Raw genomic sequence first — 7760 nt, 5'->3', positions numbered from 1 at the left:
GGCAATCGTCATCGAGAACAGATGACTAGCAATCGTGTTATCGTAAGTAGCTTGTTTTTTCTTGTTCCTTATTTTGAGATTCAGCTTCCATTCCTTACATGCATCAACTCTTTGTATTCTCCTTATTTCCCCTTCCCTTTTCACTCACTTGTGGCTCATTTCTTCACCCGGAACAGAGTATGTAGCTGATCTTCATCGAACAAACCTGTTCGAACGTCTCATCACTTTATGGATACTTGCATATAACTATAATACGCATCTTCATTCGTCTCTTATTCATTGAATGGATTTGAAAGACAGCGATTCTGACGTGCTTTCCTCTAAGCATTACCATGTTAGTAGTGTTTCTATTAGAGTATATATGTTTCGTAACGGTAATAAATAGACCGAGTTCGATGGACTTTCATACGGAGCAAATTTCTGATGCCCAGATTTACTACTATAAATCAATGCATCATTTGATTAAGCAGTTTCAGAAAACAGTCTGAATTTAATTTGGTAGGACCGTCATTTTAAAAATATCTTCAGGATACGCGGAACAGCGTACTCTATATATTTAGTATAGTTTAAAATGATATCTTATAGGATTCTCAAATCCGAGTCGAAATTGTATTCGTGAGCAGTTGCAGTTTTCATACAGGCATATATGTATGTTTTCACTTAAGCCTTTTTGACTATGTGGCATCAGAGTTTTCTCTGCACGTTGTTTATTGACAGTCTTGAGTGCAGTGAGATCATATTTGAAGCTCTCAAAAAATTAGTGAATAAAATTATTGCTAAACAGATCGAGAGAAAAGGAGCGTTAGATACTCCTCTTATTAAATTAACAGACGTTAAAAGTTGTTCACTTTTCATTTTTACTATTTATATTATTTCTAAAATAATACTAACATTGACAATAAAATTCGATTGGGCTAGACATCTGCGCTTTAGTGATAAATAGTTGTTACGCAATACATTTGTTCAGTTGAGATGTACCGTTGAATTTCACTATACAAATTGTATTATGATTTATAGCGTAACTATGGATAGATTTCAATGGTAAGTAGATTATTTTAAATTCGTACCAGCATATGCCTCTACTCAAAGTGATGAATCTTTATGCTCTTGTTCAGCAACTGGCCAAATAACGCATACTGCTTTCATTTATGTGACAAAAAAACATATACATCTACAAAAATTGCATAATAAACAACTCACTCATTTGATAAATGTGCGAACATGTTTAAGATGTTCGAATTTCGAATATTTTTCAGATATTCATCCACTTATGTGAAGAACGATTTTCCGCATGAGTCATCTGATTATTTTATTTTTTTCCGAATTCTGTACATTCTCTGTGAACACTTTCAGCCCTTCCGGCTTCGTCGTTTCCACGATTAGGCCGGTGTCGCTTATTTTTTTAACTGTTGTGACTTGTATTCCCCTTTTATGGGGATTTAGTAGCGCGAATAGCGCGTCGCGCTCTTCTCCGCTGGTTCTTATTTCACCATCCTCAACTTCCGAGCGGATTATAACCACATTTCTCGGTGGTTTTACCGCCATTTGTCCGCTTTATTGCTGGCCATCTTCACTTTTTCCGCGTACGAGAGCTGTTTTGGCTCGGCCTTCGTTGTTTTCTTAACGGTCGTTTTAAGCTGCTTGCTGGCTTCCAGCGACTTACTCACAGCGCTTAATATCGCAGTTTCCTTATTCTTAGCTTTTAGCTTGTTCTAGTCTTCCGGCTAGATAACAGTTGTGGAGTAGGAGCTTCTCCACAAGTCCTTTCATATCCTTAAAGTAACGCGTTATCGTTGCGGTTTGCCCTTGTTAACTTTGTTGCTCGGCTCGTGGCAGAATGGCAGGACCCTCTTTTCCATATCGCTAGCTTGTTCCCTTATGTCGGGTATTGGCCGCGATTCTTCGTTAGTATCCTCCTTCTCTTCATCAGACCGCTTCTTGATTTCTGGGCTGTTTTGCTTTTTCGGTGTAGCGCTTATACTAGGATTTTTGGGAGTTGACCCCTCTGCCCGTTTTTCAGGCTTTTGCGTTTTCAAGGGTTGCAAAATCATTCTTGCATTCGTGGCGGGTGGCGTCTGCGCACATGAAGACGTCTGGATTACTTTCGTGGCGTACTGTTTGTACACACGAACAGTGTACGAAGCGACGCGAACACAATCTATCTGCATGCCGTCATCTTGGGTCAACGCATGCTGTCAGGAGATCTTTAAAATATGTCCAAGGATGTTGGCCGATGTAATTGTTAACAATGACTTGGCTTATTTAGAACCAGGCAGGCAATCATCAGAGGCAAGGGAGGTGAAAAGGCTCTACAAGAATTTCTGGAGTAGAACTGCACCTCCAAATCCCATAATCCCAGGAAGTGAATCATGTGAATACTTTCTTGTTTCACATGATCTAATAAACCAACACTTCTTTCAACTTTTTTTAAGAAACTGCTTTGAATCGTGCAACATTTTCGATCGATTGCGATATTTCTCACAATTGCATAGTTTTATTTCTGAATATTACACAAGTAAATATCTCGTTTTTTCGTTCAGACAAACTGCAACGTGATATTATTTTATATCACTGTTGTTTGATCACATTGCACAATTTTTATGCCAAGAGAAACATGCTAAAATTCTACATGTAATTTCTTTAGAGATGGTTGTATATTCAAATCATGCAAATATATCCGTCTATAAAGTGATGAAAATTTCCATAATTAGGAGGTTGGTGTATGCTGCGTTTTATATCGCGCAGGAATAATTAACTCCATTTCTTCCAATGATGTTATTACAGAAATTCATATTAACCACATGGTCATCTGATTTAAGTGCACGAACGAAAGAATCCATCAGTTATTATTTTTTTCCTTCTATATATCTATAAGTATCATTTCTCCATTACCCAACATGTTTTACCCAGCATTCCATTACCCAGCATATTCTAAACGTATCATGCGCATCTTCTTTCTGTTTCCGTCTCAAAGTTCGCAACGCAAGAACTTCGTGGATACTCATCGCCCATCTAACGCATTGCAGTCAAATTATTTTCCATCACTAAATACATCCTTTCTTCAATACTTCCTTTCCTGCATACGTACTTTCGTAATTTCTATAGTTTTTCTCTACGGCGAGAGGCGAGTAATATCCAGTGTTTCAGTGTTGGATGTTTCAAATGTTTACATCATTGCAAAAAACGTTGATCGTTTAATAAGACCTACTATTTTGGCATATCCTTTTTCGTTGATACCGGTGATTGCTCTCTGCTCATCCTTGTGTTATATTTTACAGACCTTTCTAAGGATTATGTTACCATGTTTCGATATCCATTAATGAATTTTGTAATTTTTAAGACGTTACAGTTATTTGTAATGTATATATAGTCTTACTTTGATTGACTAATTGATTTACTTGCAAAATTTAGTGAGAAGTAAAACAATAAAATATTGTGTAGAGCTATACGCTATCATTTTGCTTTCAAAACACCTTAATAGTAATCAATAAAAAATATAACAAGATTCTATTTAGATTTCCTTCTATAACGTTCATATCTTTTCTGCATGTATATAATTTATAAAATATAACATTTAAAAAATATAAACTCGTAAAATATTGAGAATGTTCTCATTTCTTCTTGTACCGTACATCAAACGTAGTATCAAATTATACTATAATCAATAAAAATATAGCAGCAGAAATGGAAAATGTAAATAACCCATGGGAGAAAGCAGGGTATCTCTTATGAAGACACCACAACTCCCATGATCTATTGTCGCAATCATAATTAACTAGAAGTGGTTAGAATGAAATAATTACGTAACTGTAACGCTGACTGTATGTCATCTCAACAATGGGAGCCGAGGCAACAAAACTCGATAGCGACACATGTACCCGTACGGCAACACACGCTTGCGTAGCGATTACGAAAAACCGATGGCCAGTAGATGAAAGAAGGCCACATGCAGTCGAATGAAATCAAATATTAAAAACAGGGCCTAGGCTAATTAAGATTCTCTTAACATGCTCACTACCAGCGTCACACTGTTATGACGCGTCGATTTTCATTCAGAGGTAAGAATCATAGATATGCGAAGACAGTCAATTTTTGTTATCTCTACATAAACAAATGAATTCTGCCGTGAACTTGTCAAATATGGTTGAAAACGCTCAAATCTATAACCAGCGCGTGTGATCTGAGATTATATCATATCGCTAAAAAAATTTATTACGACGAAGCATTAACTCGTCGCCCCGTGAGTTCTCTAATACTACCCAGTTTTGCAATTGCAAAAATACATAACAGATATGTAAGTAGTCTAAAATATATGTTATTATAATATAATTCATAACCGTCATAAATTGTAAATAATCGATCCTTATCGGGACCACCAAATTACGCAATTAACCATTATCGAGATCGTCAAACTTTAAAACGACGAAATTTTCGGCTCTCTCGTTAAGTACCGAAAGAACTGAGTTACAGTTAAAGGTACGCGAAATTACATTAGAGAAATTAATGCAACGTTTAAACGACAATTGATAGTCCGGACGAAATAAACGTCGCTCAGAGAGTCGAAAATTTGTCTCTTCAAATTTTAAGCTGATACGAGTTATCCCTACTATTTCGCGGAACTGATTACTACATGCAGTTTCCGGTGTTTTCTTTGTCTGCTTCAGCGATAACGCAATTACGCAAATAAATTGCCAAAATAAGAAAAACGAAGTTTTCACATTTTTTATTTCATTGTTATAAAACGATTTAATTGGATTTTTGAGAATCTTACGATCAAATTGATATTGGACGACAGCTGAGCTCTCGAAATGCGCAACGTTCGGTCAACTGCACAGAAGACGATGCCTAAGTCCGACACTGCTCTTTGAAGTTACAATGAATGTTGATACTAAATCCGTCGTTTAGAGATACCTTTGGCTTCTTATGCCACTAAGCTAAACAACTTCCGTTATTTGCTGACTAGTCCAAATGGATCCAGACACTGCTTAAATTCTATTTCTTTTGACTTTACTTGTCTAGATATAAAATTTGTAAAGTATCTCGTTGTATCTCGAGAATTGCTTCTCTTGTTTCTTATTCTTACATTCATCGTATTCACAAAACAACGATCCAAAGACAAGTGCTAGCGGTCAGTTTGTGAAAAGTGCTCGTTAACCAATCTTAAATTACAATGAAACGAAATTGTTCAATACCTTAAAATTGAAAATTACCGAACTAAGTAGGAAAAAGGCCACAATGTTTGTAGAAAAACTGAATAATTGTATTATAATTCACCAATATCTGTGGCAGACTAGCGCGATTTTCAATTTAACAAAATTACATCGCAATTATATTTTAGGTATGCATGAACCAAAATACTAATCATAAAAAGAAATTTGCTATATGTAGGCGAAAAACCGTGTTACGTCGCGTGAGATAAACCGTACGCCATCATCTCGTTGTCAAACTTCGGCGCCTTTACACGAGATGTCTGAGGGAGGGAGTTTACCCACGGGCGTGGCGGACGGCGAGGCTGGTCTTGCTCCGTAAAGAGGGCCGAACGGCGACATTGCATACCGGCCGATTTTTTAATTTTGGGCGATTTGTAGGAGAAAGAAATTATCAGACCAAGCAATTCACCATACGCAATCCCTTGTTGTATTAGTGCGGAGAAAGAATAGAAAATGCATCTCTGCGTCATCTACGGGGAATTAAATAAGATCACCGTGAAAGACAATTTTCCGGCGCCTTTTGTCAACGACTGCTTGGATCAGTTGCGCAGTAAAAAGTGTTTCACTAAACTTCATTTAAAGAATGGTTTTCATCACGTGAGGGTTTCAAAATCACCTATTAAATATACATCTTTTGTACAGTTCGCATACCTGAAAATGCCTTTAGAGCTTACTAACGCGCCCCGCGTGTTTTTCAATAATATATTAATTTTGTATTTACCAATCTCGGTAAAAAGAATAAAGTCGTATTATATTTAGATGATATTTTAGTCGCTACAGAAACGATTGAAGAACATATTTTGCATTTTTGAATGTTTCAAGAAATTTTTCATTTGCTGTATAAAACGATTTACAATTCCATTTAGAAGGATTTTCTTTTTTATACCGCGAAGTTACATATCTTGGCTACCTAATTTTAATGAATCTAGTATTCGTTCCAGTCGAGACGGCATTGAATCTGTCCGAGACTATCCAATGCCACGAACGGCGAAAGACGTACTACATTTTGTAAACCCCGCAAGGTATTTTAGGCATTTTGTTCCAAATTTTTTTATTTCAGAGAAATCCCTATATGAATTATTGAGAAACGGTGTGAATTTCCAGTTTGACGCAAAAGAAAATACGGCCTTTACGTGTTTAAAAAGGTAAATTAGCTGATGAACCGGTTTTGGTTATCTATTCCCCCGATTTTGCATGCATTGTGATGCCATCGCAAATGATTTTGGCGCGGTATTAATTAAAAAACAAACGGACGGTTTCTTTCGATCTATATTTTATTTTAGTAAACGAACCACTATCGTAGAGTCAAAATATTGCAGCTTCGAGCTGGAACGTTTAGCCGTTGTTCATGCCATCAAGTGGTTCCATATTTATATTTATGGGATTCATTTTAAGATCGTTACCCATTGCGATAGTTTGCGGCTCACGTTAAACAAACAAATAGTTAACCCACGCATTGCGCGATGGGTGATCTTACAAAATTGGATGTGAAAATGTCACATGTTGACGCATTAAGCCATTGCTGCAGTGTCCTTATCTTAGAACCAAACTCAAACAAATTGTTAAATCAGAAAATCCAATAGACAACTTTCGTTAAATACCTGGAGTTACATCTGGATCATAAGTTGAACTGGAACACATACAAGAAAAAACTAAACACGTACATCTAATCAGAAAATCCATGTAGTTCGTAGCAGGAAAATCTAAATCAGACATATGCAGTCTGGTCTTATGAACTACAAAAATGGGGTTTGGTTGCCAAATCAAATATGAAGAAAACAGAAACCTTCACCTCGACTACACTAACATCAATACTAAGTGCACACAAGATTCTCCAAAGCATATCACAACAAAATGGACAATTACATAAACTCGTTGCCAAAAACTTGGGCTTTCGGTTCGGTTCGGGGTGAGGGTAATACACGGACGGAGAGCTCTGTGGAAAAAGTGAAGTGTGAAGGAAAACAGGAAAAGGAAGCATAAAGAAGCATGAAGAAGGGAAAATAAAGAGTGAGCATACGAGGAGAAAGCAAAAGAAAAGCGAAAAAGGAGACAAGAACGAGAGAGAGCTACAAATAAGAAAAACTAAAAAAGAAGAGGTTAGGGGGTCAGAAGTGCAGCAAAACAAAGTAAGGTAGGGAAACAGCAGATGGCGACAAACAGGGGAAGACCAAGGAGCACTGTTAAAGCAGTCTTCAAAAATACATTGGGTTTAAAAATACACTGGACAAATACAGCTCGACAGAAAAAGAGATACCAGCCAGAGAGAAAGGAATGGAGGCAGTGGTGGAAAAAATAGAGAAAATGGAAAGAGGATTCGAGGCAATGATCAAGGAAATAAAAGATATATTCGAAAAGCAAGTGGAGGCGCTGAAGAGAGAAATGAAAGAGGAAAGGGAAAGAAGAGAAAGAGGGACAGACAGAGAGAAAAGAGAGTGGGAAAGGGAAAAGAAAGAATTATTGGGTAGAATCAGAAGAATTGGAGAGGATCAGGACAGGGCAGAGAGGGAAAAGAAGAAGAAACACAGGACAGGGCAGAGAGGGAAAAGA

At 37.0% G+C, this 7760-nt stretch overlaps 1 pseudogene; it reads left to right on the top strand.

The window, feature by feature from the left end:
* The first annotated feature begins 2223 nt into the window (after positions 1-2223).
* LOC112213278 overlaps positions 2224-7760 on the top strand; it is a 7125-nt pseudogene continuing 1588 nt past the window's right edge.

Source organism: Bombus impatiens, unplaced genomic scaffold (assembly GCF_000188095.3).
Source record: "Bombus impatiens unplaced genomic scaffold, BIMP_2.2 scf_0575, whole genome shotgun sequence".
In the NCBI taxonomy this organism is placed as follows: domain Eukaryota; kingdom Metazoa; phylum Arthropoda; class Insecta; order Hymenoptera; family Apidae; genus Bombus; species Bombus impatiens.
This window is presented reverse-complemented; position numbering and strand designations above follow the sequence as displayed.